Raw genomic sequence first — 17362 nt, 5'->3', positions numbered from 1 at the left:
AATCTTTGGAATTCTCTACCCCAGAGGGCTGTGGAGGCTCAATCGTTGAGCATATTCAAGACAGGGATCGATAGATTTTTGAACATTAAGGGAATCAAGGGATATGGGGATAGTGCAGGAAAGTGGGAATGAGGTAGAAGATCAGCCATGATCTTATTGAATGGCAGAGCAGGCTCGAGGGGCCAAATGGCCGACTCCTGCTCGTATTTCTTATGTTCTTATGTTTAGTTGTTGCTGAAAGTGTCCCTATCGCTGTATTAGCGGGGGATGGATAAAGGTCAGGAGTCCCACCGAGCCAGTTCCTTCAATCTGCGTCAATCTGCTTCATCTTGGACTCTACCCAACCCATTCTGAGTGAAGGTTCTGCAAAGTTCCTCCTTGTCCTCGCCAAAGGCAAAGCGAGAAAAACTCCAGAACATCTGTCTAACTTTATACCCGACATTACAGACTGGTTGCCTCCCCTGGCTTGAAACTAAATCCTACGCATCAAATCACGGACAGACTCTTTCCTCTGAACTGACGGGTTTGTTTCCCTCAATATTTTACCTAAACATCCATTCCATGTGTTGATCAATCAGAACTTCCTGACTGCAAGATTTAGTCACACTTTCCTGTTTTAACTTTTTTTTAAACAAAATTAGCCAAAGTAAATCAGAAAACCGGAATTAAAATTTAAAAAATAGCAACTCATTGCACCAACAGCACAACCAAGAAGCTTTGAGGGGAGGAAACATTCAGGATGCCCACACACCTACCCCAGTATTATTGCAGTTTCAGCAATGATCAAATGCGTTTTTAGATCCTTCTTGCATTCAGTCCCTCCAGCTGCTGGTTTGGTTTCCCGATCGTTAGGCCTGAGATTTCAAGCTTGATCCTGTGTACATTGAAGCTTTATTTAGCAAAGGACCGAAAAGCTCAGGTTCCACGAGGATTGTTGGCATAATGGCTCATTTATTACGGCTGTGGGTGGTCAGCTGTGTAGCGTCTATCACCTCTTCTCATCAAGGTTGGCGAGCGGTGTAAGGGAATACCTTCCACTTAATACAATGCAGAAATGGGTTGGCTTAGGCTGGTAATGATACTGTACAACTCCCAAGAGAGATGTAGTGAAGGAATTTTACTTTAGAAATAGTTCCCCCATTTATAAGTAGTTCAACAGCCTCACAAGGTGATGGTCCTTTCTATAGGGGGAATTTTAACTCCTCCACCAGACACAGCAGGAGTTAAAATGGAGGGGATCAATTTTCCACTCCATTCAATAATAACAACTTGCATTTATATAGCGCCTTTAATGTAGTAAAACGTCCCAAGGTGCTTCACAGGAGTATTATCAAACAAAATTTAACACCGAGCCAGAAAGCCAGATATTAGGACAGGTGATCAAAAACTTAGTCAAAGAGGTAGGATTAAAGGAGGGTCTTAAAGGAGGAGAGTGAGGTGGAGAGCAATGTTCCCTTCAATTTTTTGTTGGGCACATGGCCCCTTTAAGGGGCTGCGCGGCCCATTCATAATCGCGCACATGCGTGGTTTTTTCCCATTTAAAAGCCAATGAACCGGCTGCGCGGGAGCTCCAGTGCGCCACGCGGCCGCGCAGCTTAAAGGGAACATTGGTGGAGAGGTTTAGTGGGGGGAATTCCAGAGTTTAGGGCCTCGGCAGCTGAAGGCACGGCTGCCAGTGGTGGAGTGAAGGAACTGGAGGATGCGCAAGAGGTCAGAATTGGAGGAGCGCGGAGGGTTGTAAGGGCTGGAGGAGGTTAGAGAGATAGGGAGAGGGGTGAGGCCGTCACTGTGCAGTCTCACACATCCAAAGTGTGAGCTGATAAACAGCAGTTGTAAAGAGCTGGAGGTGAGCCGCTGTTAATCTCAGTGGGAGCTCTATCCTCAATGTAACGTTCTTTGTTTTTCTGGCTCCCGAGTCACCTGCCTTTTCCTTGACTCAGCACAAACTAGTTGAGTTGACAAAGTAATAAGAGCGGCTAGAAGTCAGCGGGAGAGCCAATCAGCTGTTCTCCAACTTTCCTTTCCCCCCCGGCTTTTGGCTTTTCGTAATGATTAATTGTAAATGGTTTGGAGACCGAGCGCTGCCAAATGTACTTACAGTGACTCCCAGCTCAAACAGCTCTTAGTTCCAGTGTGTATAAGACGTGTTGTGCCTGTCTTTGGAGCTCAGTGACAAGACCCGTACTCAGGTCGGGACCATCGTGACGTACAATTCGAAGCCCCCCTCTGACCTCCAGTAGCTGTGCATTATCTCAAACTTTGTTCTGCCTCTGGCACCAAGTCCATACTTTTGTTGGGCCTCACACAAATTAGGATGTTCGACGAGCCAGGAATTGATTAACAGCAAGTAAAGGAGAGAGAAATTGTGGGAAGGTAGGGGTCGTTCTTTCAGAGTCACGTAGCAGCAAGTGCATCTGCTTAAAGCCAACAGGAGTCTTTGTCTTTTTCTATTAGCAGCATTACCCCTTCCCCAGCCAATTGTTGAACTGTTGTCACCTCATGCCCCAAAACTTGAATGAGCTGTAGCTCCCATCAAACCATAGCCCATGGTTAGGGAGTAGTAGCATCATGCCTCAGCCCATTTGTTAAACCTTAGCTCGTTTGCACCCTTAGCCCATTGTTTAGATGTGGTTATGTCACTTTATTAAACTGCAGTTGCCTCATGCCCTCTCAGGTGGACGTAAAAGATCCCACGGCTACTATCCGAAGAAGAGCAGGGGAGTTCGCCCCGGTGTCCTGGGCCAATATTTATCCCTCAGCCAATATCACTAAAACAGATGATCTGGTCATTAGCACGTTGCTGTATGTGGGATCCTGCTGTGCGCAAATTTCCTACGTTAAAACAGTGACTACATTTCAAAAGTACTCCATTGGCTGTAAAGCGCTTTGGGACGTCCTGTGGTTGTGAAAGGCGCTATAGAAATGCAAGTCGTTCCTTCTTCTTAGTGGATGGGAATCCATAGTACAGAGCTGCCCATAACTTGGCACAGTTTGCCTTGAAGTTGATCATTTGTGTCATAGAAGCTACAGAGATGGCTGCTGTGGGAAGTGTTCATTTTATACTGGTGCAGTAGGAGGTGGTTTTCACACTAGATGGAAATCTCTTGACCTGAAAGAGTTTGATCCAATTCCCAGCACTTTAATGAACAAAAATATTCACCCACTTCGCTCCCTCCACCACAAATAATCCAAAATCAATATATATTTGTTAATGAATTCTGCATTTCATGGTGCAGATGCTTGTAGAAAAAAGAAAGACTTGCATTTATATAGCGCCTTTCACGACCACCGGACATCCCAAAGCGCTTTACAGCCAATGAAGTACTTTTTGAAGTGGAGTCACTGTTGTAATGTGGGAAACGCGGCAGCCAATTTGCGCACAGCAAGCTCCCACAAACAATGTGATAATGACCAGATAGTCTGTTTATTTTTTAGTGATGTTGATTGAGGGATAAACATTGGGCCCAGGACACCGGGGAGAAGTCCCCCCTGCTCTTCCTTGAAATCGTGCCATGGGATCTTTTACATCCACCTGAGGGAGCAGACGGGGCCTCAGTTTAATGTCTCATCTGAAAGACGGCACTTCCGACAGTGCAGCTCTCCCTCAGCACTGCACTGGGAGGGTCAGTCTAGATTTAGTGCTCAAGTCTCTGGAGTTGGACGCTGAACCCACAAGAACTGATCCACGGCTGACGCTGAACTGATTATACTGACATGAAGTGGAGGGAATGACCTCTAAAGCGGTCCTCACACAGTGAGATCGTGACCACGGCAGTCGCTTCCCCTTCAGGAAGGAGGTAGAGTGAGAGGGCGACTCAACATGGTCCCTTCTCATCCATCTCTTCCTGACCCCTTTGAAGAGCAGAATTTCCAGAGCTCCCTTACCTACTGTGTAGCTTCCTCCAGCCCCTCCCCCCTACCACGGTATGTCAAGATGCAAGAAAAAAAGAGAGCTCATTTCTATCCCACGGGCAAAGCCTCGCAATTGTCTAGTTGGAAGAGGCAGGAAATGATAGAGCAGGCTGCGAGAACAGGAAGCAGGAATGTGATTAGCCGACTCCAGTCTCGATTGACACAGTGAAGATTCTGGCTGTGAAGCATCCAGCCTTTGCAGTAATCAAACACCCGGGGAAAGAAAATGTTCCGAACTTCTTTACCCAGAGAGTGGTGAGAATGTGGAACTTGCTACCACAGGGAGTGGTTGAGGTGAAGAGCAGAGATGCATTTAAGGGGAAACTAGATAAACACATGAGGGAGAAAGGAATAGGGTTTGATGACGAGGGGTGGGAGGAGGTTTGTGTGGAGCATAATCATCAGCATGGACCAGTTGGGCCAAAGGGCCAGTTTCTGCGCTGTGAATTCTATGTAATTCTATGAATTGAAGGAACCACAGTTGGAATAGAAATATTCTATAAAGACATAGTTCTAAAAGGAATTCTTCAGCATAGGAACATGTACAAGGAATGCAGAGTGCTTGCGCTGCATAAATCCCAAGGAATTTAGGTTTATTGAGCCATTGTTCATCCATCTGAAAGCACAGACGCACTGGAGTGGCATCAGGTGGATGTAATCTCAGACCAATTTCAGCCTTCACTGAATACCTGTTAAAACACGACCCTCATTTCCATTTATTTAAGGTGCTGTAATGTCTATGATGGATGAGGCCAGTTCCCTCGTCTTCCTGTCCTAATAGGACCACCTGCTCATTTCAAACACCACCCCTTCCCCAACAGGTGTGTCCATCGACATCACTCCTTCCCGCACCTTAGCGATGTCTTTTGAACTGGACATATAAGCCTAGAAATTACAGTTGGAGATATTCTCGGGCAAATGCTCAATGTGGTCAGATGATGTTCCTCTCTCCGGTTGTTTAGCAGAGACTTTACTTTGATATAAACTGGCCAACACCTGCATTAAAATAGCGGATAGCGAGCAGAACGAAAGAGAGAAAGAAACAGACAGACTTGCATTTCTATAGCGCCTTTCACGACCACCGGACATCCCAAAGCGCTTTACAGCCAATGAAGTGCTTTTTTGAAGTGCAGCCACTGTTGTAATGGAGGAAGCGCGGCAGCCTCATTGCGCACAGCAAGATTCCACAAACAGCACTGAGATAAATGACTAGATGGTGTTGGTTGAGGGATAAATATTGGTCAGGACCTTTGGGGAACCCCTGCTCTTCCTCTTCGAACAGTGCCATGGGACTTTTTTTACGCCCTCCAGAGAGGGCAGACGAGTTTGGCTGGTCTCGGTTTAGTTCTTGCTGAGCAGAGGCCCCACAGCCCCAAGATGGGCAGAAAATAGAAGAATACGGCAGTTGGGGCAGTCGGGGCACTCCTCTGAGGTTGAGACAGAAGCTTTAAGGTATATTATTGATTGATTCATAATCGTTTGACGCACTACTGACCCGTGTACGATTTATATCCCAATCTGGCTCCACTCTCCCTCTTGATTGCTGGAGCAGAGAACGATTTTCCAGCTTTAGTGATTTCATTGCTTTAGTAGGAATTAATTATTATCAGTAATGCTTAAAAAAAAGATTTGTAGCATTTCCTTGCTGTTGACCCTGAGGCAACTGAAATGGTTTTCTGTTGAAAGTCATATTCGAGGAGATTAGAAGAAACAAACCACTTTTAAGACATCATTTTGCATCTGTGCGTCTTTCAAAACCCTCCATGGGCTCGCCCCTCCCTATCGCTAATAAATCTCCTCCAGCCCTACAACCCTCCGAGATCTCTGCGCTCCTCCAATTCTGGCCTCTTGCGCGTCCCTAATTTTAATCGCTCCACCATTGGCGTCCGTGCCTTCAGCTGCCTGGGCCCTAAACTCTGGAATTCCCTCCCTAAACCCTCTCTGCCTCTCTACCTCACTCTCCTCCCTTAAGACGCTCCTTAAAACCTACCCCTTTGACTAAGCTTTTGGTCGCCTGTCCTAATATCTCCTTATGTGGCTCGGTGTCAAGTTTTAAGAGTCTGAAAGGAGAGAAGTAAAGAGTCTGAGAGGTTTAGGGAGGGAATTCCAGAACTTAGGGCCCAGGCAGCCGAAGGCACGGCCGCCAATGGTGGAGCGATTAAAATTAGGGATGCGCAAGAGGCCAGAATTGGAGGAGCGCAGAGATCTCGGAGGGTTGTAGGGCTGGAGGAGATTACAGAGAGAGGGAGGGGCGAGACCATGAAGGGATTTGAACACCAGGATGAGAATTTTAAAATCGAGGCGTTGCCGGACTGGGAGCCAATGTAGGTCAGCGAGCACAGGGGTAATGGGTTAAATGGACTTAGTGCGAGTTAGGATACGGGCATGGAGTTTTGGAATGAGCTCAGGTTGATAGAAGTCATTGTTAGGAATCTTTTACCGTGAGTTAAAATGTAATTCAGTGCTAAGGCCTGAGCTGAGCGGTTAAACGTTCCCCTTTCCAAAACAGGGCGAACCGGGACTAATTTTTCTGAGCAAAGGGCAGTTCACTCTGTATATTCAAAGAGCAATATTCTCAGCTGATAGTCAGGCGTGCCAAGTAATTCCATCTCATAAACTCCAGACTCCCTCCAGTTGACAGGTCCATTGTAGTTCTCAGGGGCTGCTCTCTGCTGGTTTTCCACGCTAAGTTCTGCCATCACCTCATTCAACCTCTTGCCAACTCTCAACTGCACTTAATCTGCCGTTCATCCACTCACACACACACTAACAACAACAACTTGTATTTATATAATGCCTTTAACGTAGTAAAACGTCCCAAGACAAAAAATTTGACACCGAGCCACATAAGGATAAATTAGGTCAGGTGACCAAAAGCTTGGTCAAAGAGGTAGGTTTTAAGGAGTGTCTTAAAGGAGGAAAGCGAGGTAGCGAGGCGGAGAGGTTTAGGGAGGGAATTCCAGAGCTTAGGGCCCAGGCAGCTGAAGGCATGGCCACCAAAGGTTGAGCGATTATAATCAGGGATGCTGAAGAGGGCAGAATTAGAGGAGCGCAGATATCTTGAGGGGAGAGTTTGTGGGGCTGAAGGAGATTACAGAGATAGAGAGGGGCGAGGCCATGGAGGGATTTGAAAGCAAGGATGAGAATTTTGAAATCGAGGTGCTGCTTAACTGGGAGCCAATGCCTTCAATTCCATGGGCTTCTACCTTAGATAACAGTCTCTTTTGTGGGACTTTATCAAATGCCTTCTGGAAGTCCATATCAATAACATCCATAGACATTCCCCTGGCCACTACTTTAGTCACCTCTTCAAAGAATTCAATCCGGTTCGTCAGGCATGACCTGCCTTTCACAAATCCATGCTGGCTTCCTCTGATCAACTGAAAATTTTCAATGTGTTCAGTCACCCTATCCTTAATTATAGACTCTAGCAATTTCCCGACAGATGTTAGGCTAACTGGTCTATAATTCCCTGGTTTCCATCTCTCGCCATTCTTACAAAGCAGAGTGACATGCGCAATTTTCCAATCTAAAGGGACGCTTCCTGAATCTAGAGAACTGTGGAAGATTATAGTTCGGGCATCTGCAATGTGCTCACCTACTGCCTTTAAAACCCTGGTCACCTGTCCTAATATCTCCTTATGTGGCTCAGTGTCAAGTTTTGTTTGGTAATGCTCCTGTGAAGCACCTCGGGACGTTTTACTAAAGGCGCTGTATAAATACAAGTTGTTGTTGTTGTTGTTACTGGATCGGGAATTCTGACATGGAGGTCCTCCCGCCCCATTGGTGGCCCGGTCGATCTTCTATCCATTAATGATCGCAACTACTGAATTCCAGACACTTGGGCCCCGATTTTCTCCCAGCCGTCGGGCGGGATTTCAGGTGTGTGGGCGGGGAAAATAGCAAAAACAGGGGGCCGCGACCCCCCCCCGCCCCCGCCTGATTCCCTGCCCCGTCCGACTTTCGGACCGCCGTTTCTCTCCGACCCGAATCAGTCCCGCCCGCCGCTAGCGGGACTGGCCGTCGGGACCCTAATCAGCAATTATTGGCATGTTTAATGCCATTTTAAGGGGCCCTTGCTATTTTCAAGGGTTTCCCACACTAAACACGACTGCGGGGAACCCCGCTGATGAAACCTGGCGTGAAGCATCCCGGCTTGCTTGCTGTCAGCTGCAGGTCATTCGGGAAAGCTGAGATTTAATCGGAGAGCATTTGTATGTTGAAGGACCTTGTTGTTGCAGGCTTAGGGCTACTTGTTCAAGGCTTAGGCACAGCTGTGGAAGGTTGGAGCCTCACACACTTCTCCAATGTGAGCTCCTGGGAAGCCCCTCTCGCCACCCTCACTAAGCGCTTCCTCAGCGGAGGCATCTACCAGAAGCATGGGACGCCTTTTTTTCCTTCCCTTCTTGCCATTAGAGGATCTCCAGCAGCGGAGGCGGCAGCAGCAGAACCAGGAACAGCAGGATCAGCAACAGGAGCACCAGGCTGCTGCTCAATCACCTGAAGCTGCACAGGCCAGAAGGGGCCAGCGCTTGGAAGTGGCTTGAGAGCACCTTGCTGCGCATTAGGGGGCCATGGGGACCCGTATCTGCACTGGCAGTCCTACTCAGAAGGACTTCCATGAAGGTCTGGTTTCTCTGTTCAATAGATGGCCATCGCTCCTCAAGAGATGTCATTCTCTTATGAGCACTCACCATGTTTTCCATACCCTGGCGACTTCTCTCCTCCATGGAGGTTGCCAACCTTTCCATGGTGATGCGTTCATGCGCCAATGACTCCACAAAGGCTCTGCTCATGGTTGCTATGGACTCCTCCATTCGCTCCACACTCGCAGCGACCCTGGAGACAAAACCTGCCAGAGACTCCTGCATCTGTGCATGGAGATCCATCACCTCTTCTCTTGCGGATGGACCCAAAGGCAGAGGGTCGACATGCAGCGCAGCTGAGCTGAGCTGGCAGAGTCCTGCGCCCTCCGACGAGGACTCTCCACTGCTGTCCCTGTCTCCAGAATCTGCTGAGGCTCACTTGTGAGCTGTGAAACACCAGGTGACAACACTACTCTATGTCCCGAAGGTCCCCCCGAGGTATGAGTGTCTGCGCTGGTGCTGGGTGCGCTTACTTCTGCTGACGCTGCGCCCTCAGAGGTTGGAGCTTCCTCTGAGGAGTCTGGCTGCACAGCCTCTTCCTCCCCCACAGTGGGGACGGGGGCTCTGGATGGTCCTGTGGGGGAGTAGAGGAAGGAGTTAGAGATGTGATGCCAAGGTTACATGCACATTGGAGTTGGCAGATGTTCATAAGTCCAAATGATGTAGCTTCAGAATCATAACAGCGACTCATGCTATGTCAATGAGAGAGATGGCAAACTATTCTGTCACCAGCTTGCGGGACTGCCCCCATCTCTCCTTCCCCAACTTCCGCGGCCACATCAGCCCCAACAATTTCCAGCACTCCTTCCTCCCAGGGGGTCAGGTGGGCTACTGAGGGTGGGCCTCCTCCAGTCCTGGCTCGCTCTCTGTTGTTGTGAGTTCTCTTTTCCTGCAATGAGGGAGACAAGTGGAGTTTGAGTGAGAAGGAAGGAGTGAGTGTAGAGATTGCATAGCATAGATACTTAGAGGGAGACAAAGATGGTGTGAGGCTGCAAGACCAAGGGCCCTCCCTGTGTGTTGTCAGCTTTGTTCAAAGCATCAGAGTGAGAGGGACTGTGAGGGCTGCATGGTGGAATAGTTATGTGAATGTGAGCATAGAGAGAGGGAATGGGTAAGGGAGCATGGATGTGACTGTGAAGTGGGATGTGGAGGAAGAGAGTGCTAAAGCTGAGTGCTGGTGGGGAAAGGCAATGGGGATCAGGCTGAGGGTGTTGGAAACTTCATTCTTACTTTTCCTGTACGGTGAAGGTCATGGAATCATTTCCGACACTGTATCCAGGTTCTTCTGGTGACTCCCAGCGAGTTGACATCTGCTGACACCTGCATCCATGCAGCCTTGGTTTCAGTGGGAGGCCTCTTCCTGCCTGACCTAGGGAAGAGGACCTCCCTGTGGGCCCTAACCCCATCCAATAATGCCTGCAGTGAAGCTTTGTCGAATTTGGAGGCAGCTTGGGGTCTGGCACTGGCCACAGCTGCTGCAGGCTCCTCTGCCATCCTGTATGGTTCGTTTGGAAGCAAACAGAGGAAGCAATGCTTGCTGTGGACCTTGAAAGCACCACGAATGATGACATCATACTGTGGGGCTTTCTGACTGAAAGTAGTCAATTAGCAAGGGTTCCCACACGCTGGAACTTAATTGGCCACTTGAGGGAAAATTGCGTGCAGCTGGCTGACCCATTTTTTTTTGGGTCGGAACCCGACATTCGGGGAACCCGAAAATTTCCCGCACGATCCAGAAAATCGGGCCCTTGACCTCTGTCACCTGAAGTTCTGCACCAGGTACGCTCAGCATTATAATTTACCCTTTAATAAATACTGGACGACTGTAAAACAGTGTTATTTATTTTTGGTCAATACTCAAAGCTTCAAACCATGAAATTTCTCCCCTTTTTCCAACAATCTACAATTTAAAATGTTAACCAGCTGATTGCTTCAAAGAAACTTGCATTTCTCCAGCGCCTTTCACGACCTCAGCACGTCTCAAAGCGCTTTACAGCCAATGAAGTACTTTGTGAAGTGTGGTCACTGTTGTAATGTGGGAAACGTGGCAGCCAATTTGCGCACAGCAAGCTCCCACAAACAACAATGAGACAATGACCAGGTACAGAAACAGATAACCCTGAATATTACTTTAAGTTAAACTGCCGGGGTAGAACTGGGGGGAAACAGGTTCAAACTAGAGATGGGTCATTTTAGGACTGAGATCAGGAAATTCTTCTTAACACAGCGAGTGATCAGCGTGTGGAATAAACTTGCAGATCGAGCAGTGGCGGCAAAAACCCTGGAATTATTTATGGAACAATTGGACGCTACAATATCGCGGGGGCGTGAGGTGTTAGGATTAGAATTAAATGGGCCGAATGGAATTGTCTTACGATCTTCTGACCTCCTCGACTTGTACTCTTGGGTTTTGCTTCTGATACGCAGACTGCAGAAAGGCTGTTTTTTTTCCCCTGACATCTTTGATATTTACTTCGACATTCCTTTTCCAAATATATCAACAAATCTCCAAACTCTTCAGCTCCGGGCACTTTCATTAGCGAGTTTAAAATGGGTCAGAGGTCGCAAGCGATGGAATCTCTTCAATTTACAGATTACCAATTTAAATTATAATCACAGAGGGTTTATCAAGCTCGTACAGCTCTAATTTGCCCAGGTCGAATATGACTTGTCGACACACGACCTCTGACAGTACCTGGGCCTTGTATGCCTCAACCTTTGACCTTTACAGTTCAAGACAGAGCCTGAAAGGATGACATCATGTGATAGCCGCAGATCTTCGAGACTGTTAACAAACCAGGATCTGGGAGAAAGGAGCCTGTGGCATTCCTTTTATTTTCACACACAATCCCTGCATTGTTCGGGCAACAGGGAGTGACTGTATTGGTGCAATTGCAATTCAGCATCTGGTCCTTTTAACTGAGGGAGCTCAAAGGCGATTGGCGTCTAAGTAAGGCACTTTTACCCTCATCGGTTGCTTTGTTCCTGTTTAGGGGCAGCGAGCTCCGAGCGCTGCTGCCCCTCTTCCGCATTCCGCATTGGGACCTGGTCTCCTCCCAAGCTCAGGGCTCCGCTGTACAATACAGCAAGCATCCAAGACAAGCTCCTCTCCCACCCCCGCCCCTTGACTTCATTCAAAGACAGCTCTGCAACCCATCACCAGAGCCACAGCCCAATGTTCCCAACAGAAGAAGATCCACACACCTGCAGTCAACTGCACTGCATAAGAACATAAGAAATAGGAGCAGGAGTCGGCCATTCCACCCCTCGAGCCTGCTCCACCATTCAATAAGATCATGGCTGATCATCGACCTCAACTCCACTTTCCCACCCGATCCCCATATCCCTTGATTCCATGCATGTCCAAAAATCTATCGATCTCTGTCTTGAATATACTCAACGACTGAGCCTCCACAGCCCTCTGGGGTAGAGAATTCCAAAAATTCACAACCCTCTGAGTGAAGAAATTTCTCCTCATCTCAGTTCTAAATGGCCGACCCCTTATCCTGAGACTATGCCCCCTAGTTCTAGACTCTCCAGCCAGGGGAAACAGCTTCTCAGCACCATTCACAACTCCTCAGATAATGAAGTAGTCCATGCCCGCATGCAACAAGACCTGAATAGCTGGTAAGTGGCAGGTAACATTTGCACCACACAAGTGCCAGGCAATGACTATCTCCAACAAGCGAGAGTCTAACCACCTCCCCTTGACATTCAATGGCATTACCATCGCCGAATCCCCCACCATCAACATCCTGGGGGGTCACCACTGACCAGAAACTTAACTGGACCAGCCACATAAATACTGTGGTAACAAGAGCAGGTCAGAGGCTGGGTATTCTGCAGCGAGTGTCTCACCTCCTGACTCCCCAAAGCCTTTCCACCATCTACAAGGCACAAGTAAGGAGTGTGATGGAATACTCTCCACTTGCCTGGATGAGTGCAGCTCCAACAACACTCAAGAAGCTCGATACCATTAAGGACAAAGCAGCCTGCTTGATTGGCGACCCATCCACCGCTTTAAACATTCACTCCCTCCACCACCGGCGTACCGTGTCTGCAGTGTGTACCATCTACGAGATGCACTGCAGCAACTCGCCAAGGCTTCTTCGGCAGCACCTCCCTAACCTGCAACCTCTTCTACCTAGAAGGACAAGGGCAGCAGGCACATGGGAACACCACCACCTCCAAGTTCCCCTCCATCCTGACTTGGAAGTAGATCGCCGATCCTTCATCGTCGCTGGGTCAAAATCCTGAAACTCCCACCCTAACAACACTGTGAGAGCACCTTCACCACACAGACTGCAGCGGTTCAAGAAGGTGGCTCACCACCACCTTCTCAAGGGCAATTAGGGATGGGCAATAAATGCTGGCCTTGCCAGCGACACCCACATCCCATAATCAAATTTTTTTAAAAACCCTGTCAAGCCCTCTAAGAATTTTATATGTTTCAATGAGATCACCTCTCATTCTTCTAAACTCCAGACAGTATAGGCCCAATCTACTCAATCTCTCCTCATAGAACGACCTTCTCACCCCAGGAATCAATCTAGTGGACCACCTACCCGGTGGTCTTCAAAAATATTGTTCCATCATGTTCTCCAAGATCAACATGCCCATTAGTCTGCCTCCATCGTAAACAGTTTGAGCAGCGAGCTTGATGTCTCCGGGCAGGGTAGACTCAGTGTTGGCAGAAAGCAGCGACTCTGCCCAGCTGTATGCGACAATTTTTTTTTACAAGCTTTATAGAAGAGTGCTTTATATCTCCCTTAAACTAAAGTGCTGCCACCAACACTGAGCACGATACATCATGGAATCTTACAGCACAGTAAGAGGCCATTCGGCCCATCGTGCCTGTGCCGGCTCTTTGAAAGAGCTCTCCAATTCACCCCACTCCCCTGCTCTTTCCCCAGAGCCCTGCAAATATTCCCCTTCAAGTACAGGAAACTCTCTTTTAACCGGCAAAATTCAGGAGTAGGTTCAGGTAAGTTTTACTATATATTAGTGGCCATGTAACTGGGGTTCCTGGATCGGTGGCCGTGTAACCGGGGTTCCTGCACCTGTGGCCGTGCAACAGGGACTCCTGGATCTGTGGCCGTGTAACCGGGACTCCTGCACAAGTGCCGTGTAACCGGGGCTCCTGCACCTGTGGCCATGTACGGGGCTCTCGTACCTTGGTAAGTATACCTCTCTGTAATCCGGACTTTTTGATCAACTGGCACCACGACGGTCCCGTCGGTGCCGGATAAAAAAGAGTTTCCTGTATTTAGCCAATTCCTTTTTGAAAGTTACTATTGAACCTGCTCCCACCACCCTTTCAGGCAGCGCATTCCAGATCACAACAACTGCATAAAAAAAATTCTCTTCATCTCCCCTGACTCTTTTGCAAATTATTTTAAATCTGTGTCCTCTGGTTACCGACCCTCCTGCCAGTGGAAACAGTTTCTCCTTATTTACTCCATCAAAACCCCTCATGCTTTTGAACACCTCTATTAAATTTCCCCTTAACCTTCTCTGCTCTAAGGAGAACAATCCCAGCTTCTCTAGTCTTGCCACGTAACTGAAGTTCTTCATCCCTGGTACCATTCTGGTAAATCTCCTCTGCACCCTCTCCACGGCCTCCTGCCTAAAGTGCGGTGCCCAGAATTGTCCACAATTCTCCAGCTGAATAAAGCACCAGTTTCTTCGGTGTTTCTCTGTAATTCAGCCTTTTGACATTAGGCGTCAGTCTCGTGGCTGCCCTCTGAACCACCTCCAGGGCCTGAATATCTCCCCTTGTGCCCTGGTGGTTTTACAATCCTCTGAGAGACAGTCTCGTGGAATAAAATACTGCCAGACAATATACAGTATCTCACACATGAGGTGGGTGAAAAGCCAGTCAGGTAATTGGCGATTCAGGTGATTGCTGATTGTTGCTTTGCAGGAATGTTAATGTTTGCACAATAGACTAAAGTGTGTTGAGACCTCAAGGGCAGGAATTGAGACAGGCCACCTGGAATTGTACACTAAAGCGTTCAATTTGACTTAATTTGCTTTTTTCCTCTGTTATCTCTCCATGGCATCCTTTGTTATCTCTCTCTTTTATTGATACATGGATTATTTGAGATTTCCTGTCTCATTTCTCCTAAACTCCAGATACGCTCCCCACCGCCTATAGCGGGCGTGTTCGTGCTAACGCAATATGCCCGCGATACGCGGTGGACGGTAAAACCATAATAGGTTGTCGCAATAAAATAACTCCCGTTGTTAACGGTGGGAACAGCTGATTGAAGCTCCCTAAAAACCTGACTTTGCCTGAAATAAGTCCTTAATTCAGTAAGTACTAAAACTGCTCAAAACAGTCATTGCCCTTAATATGTTTTAAAAGAAAGAAGAAAGACTTGCATTTATGTAGCGCCTTTCACGACCTCCAGATGTCCCAAAGCGCTTTACAGCCAATGAAGTACTTTTGAAGTGGAGTTACTGCTGTAATGTAGGAAACACGGCAGACAATTTGTGCAGAGCAAGCTCCCACCAAAAGCGATGTGATAAGGACCATATTATGTAAATTGAGGGTAAATATTGGCCAGGACACCGGGGAATAACTCCCCTGCTCTTCTTCGAACTAGTGCGAGAGGATCTTTTACATCCACCTGAGAGAGCAGACAGGGCCTCAGTTTAACGTCTCATTTGAAAGACGGCACCTCCGACAGTACAGCACTCCCTCAGCACTGCACTGGGAGTGTCAGCCTGGATTTTTTGTGCTGCTAGTCTGTGGAGTGGGGCTTGAACCCACGACCTTCTGACTCTTACAAGGCGAGAGTGCTACCCACTAGGCCACAGCTGTCACCAAGCAGCTGCTTTGTAATTGGCACCTATGGTGATGACAAACAGTAGGCGCCATTTGCCCGGTTATAGGTGACTACCTGTGCTAAGCGCAGTGGTGAGGGCCGTACACCATCTCACTCACTCGGCCTCCTCCCCACATTCTCATCGGCCGGAAATCAAGACTCATTAGCAGCCCCTCCTACTTTACTACATTCTTACCCCTGGACCTTATCACTGTGGAGCTCCTCGCCTCTCTCGATCTGTCGTCCTATAATCTGCAGGTTTTTTACGCTCACCTGTCATCACTTGAGCAAAAAAGCAGCGGAAGTCGTGGACAACCGCCACGCAGACTAAACATCCACCGCCGGCGTACCGTGGCAGCAGTGTGCATCCTATCTACAGAATGCGATGCAAACGCCTCCCAAACCCGTGACTTCCACCACCTAGAAGGACAAGGGCAGCAGGTGCTTGGGAACACTGCCACCTCCGATTCTGTGCGGAGGGGTTTCCTGTACGGGCTGCTCCTGCACACTCTCCACTTTGTCATCTTCGCCTGCCGTCCGGACACGCCTTGGCATGCCATCTTGCTGTCCGGCGGAGGCGGAGGTCCCCAATGGAGGGCTCTCTACGCAGGAGTCCTCCCCTTTTCTATTGGGGACTTAGCCTGGAGGGTGTTGCACGGAGCAGTCCCGTGCAATAAAATGTTAAATAGGTTTACGGACTCCCAGGCCGCCTGCCTTTTTTGCGGCCTAGAGGAGTCCGTGTTTCATGTTTATATTCAGTGTGAGAGGTTGCAGCCCCTGTTCCATTACTTAAAGGGGCTGCTCCTCGATTTTTTGGTTGCACTTCAGTCCCACGCTCCTGATCTTCGGTCACCCAGTGTGGAGGGGAGCGGGCAGGTCGGAGGACCTCCTCGTGGGACTGCTCCTGGGCCTGGCCAAAGTGGCCATTAATAGGTCCAGGCAGCGGGCAGTCGAGGGGGTCGTTCGGCCCGATTGCCTGCCTCTCTTCCGCGGCTATGTTCGCGGCCAGGTGGCCCTGGAGATGGAGCACGCGGTGTCCGCCAGCACGCTCGAGGCCTTCCGCGACCGGTGGGCGCCGCGGGGACTGGAGTGCATCATCACCCCAGCCAATTAAATTTTAATTTGATTTGATAAGTTTTATTTAAAGTTCTGTTAATTTACAGTTAATTGGTTCAACAAAAAGAGGACCACCACCTCCAATATCCCCTCCCAAGTCACACATGGGTTGCTAGCAGCAGTGCCCGGGAGATTCATGCCCCGTTCCAGGAGACCCCCGGACATTGCGGGAGGCTTGGCAACCCTAGCTATGATATAACAGAATGACGGAACAGGCTGGAGGGACTGAATGGCCTCCACCTTTTCCTATAAATATTATCAAGGTTCTTTGTAAATTGAATGAGCTGCGGCAAGTGGAAACACTCCACGAGTATCCAATTCCACATCTAAGATTCTACTCGCAGACACATTTCCTGAGTTACAAGGAAACTGCTGTGTTTGCTCTTGCTCCTGTTTAATGCTACGTTGTCGTGGGTTACCTGAGACCTCTTGCCCTGTCAGACTGTTATCAGTCCGTCCGTTGGGGAGGTCGGGAGCTGCTGGTTCCAGTGTACAGCTGTACGGTAAACAGGTTTCTTGTTCACCCAGGTTCCCAGAGTCGTTTCATGTATAAGGTCACGCTGCAGATCACAGGAAGTGTGAGCTTGACTTTGGAACTGGTGTTTTGATGCAGGGCAAAAGATAAAGGCCTAGAAATTGGGTTGGGGCGCCAAAGTGGCGCAAAAGTCGTCTGAGCGCAGGATTTAGCGCAGCGTTCGAGGCTTCAGCGATCGTCAGATATTCAGTTTCATTGCCCCTCGAGGGACACGGGGCGAGGCTCGAGGCACTCCCCGTCCCTCTTAGGGCGCTGAAACTGAATATCGCAGCGCAATGTGCCGCAGCGGCATGGCACGCTGCGGTACTGCAGGCCTTCCTCCC

At 48.8% G+C, this 17362-nt stretch overlaps 1 protein-coding gene across 2 annotated transcripts in view; it reads left to right on the top strand.

The window, feature by feature from the left end:
• LOC147099906 (A disintegrin and metalloproteinase with thrombospondin motifs 7-like) overlaps positions 1 to 17362 on the top strand; it is a 212358-nt gene that overhangs the window by 129960 nt on the left and 65036 nt on the right. The window lies entirely within an intron of this gene.

This window comes from Somniosus microcephalus, chromosome 27, assembly GCF_052327205.1.
Source record: "Somniosus microcephalus isolate GS21.2 chromosome 27, FLI_Smic_1.0, whole genome shotgun sequence".
Classification (NCBI taxonomy): domain Eukaryota; kingdom Metazoa; phylum Chordata; class Chondrichthyes; order Squaliformes; family Somniosidae; genus Somniosus; species Somniosus microcephalus.
Note: the sequence above shows the minus strand (reverse complement) of the source record. Positions and strands in the feature narration are given on the sequence as shown.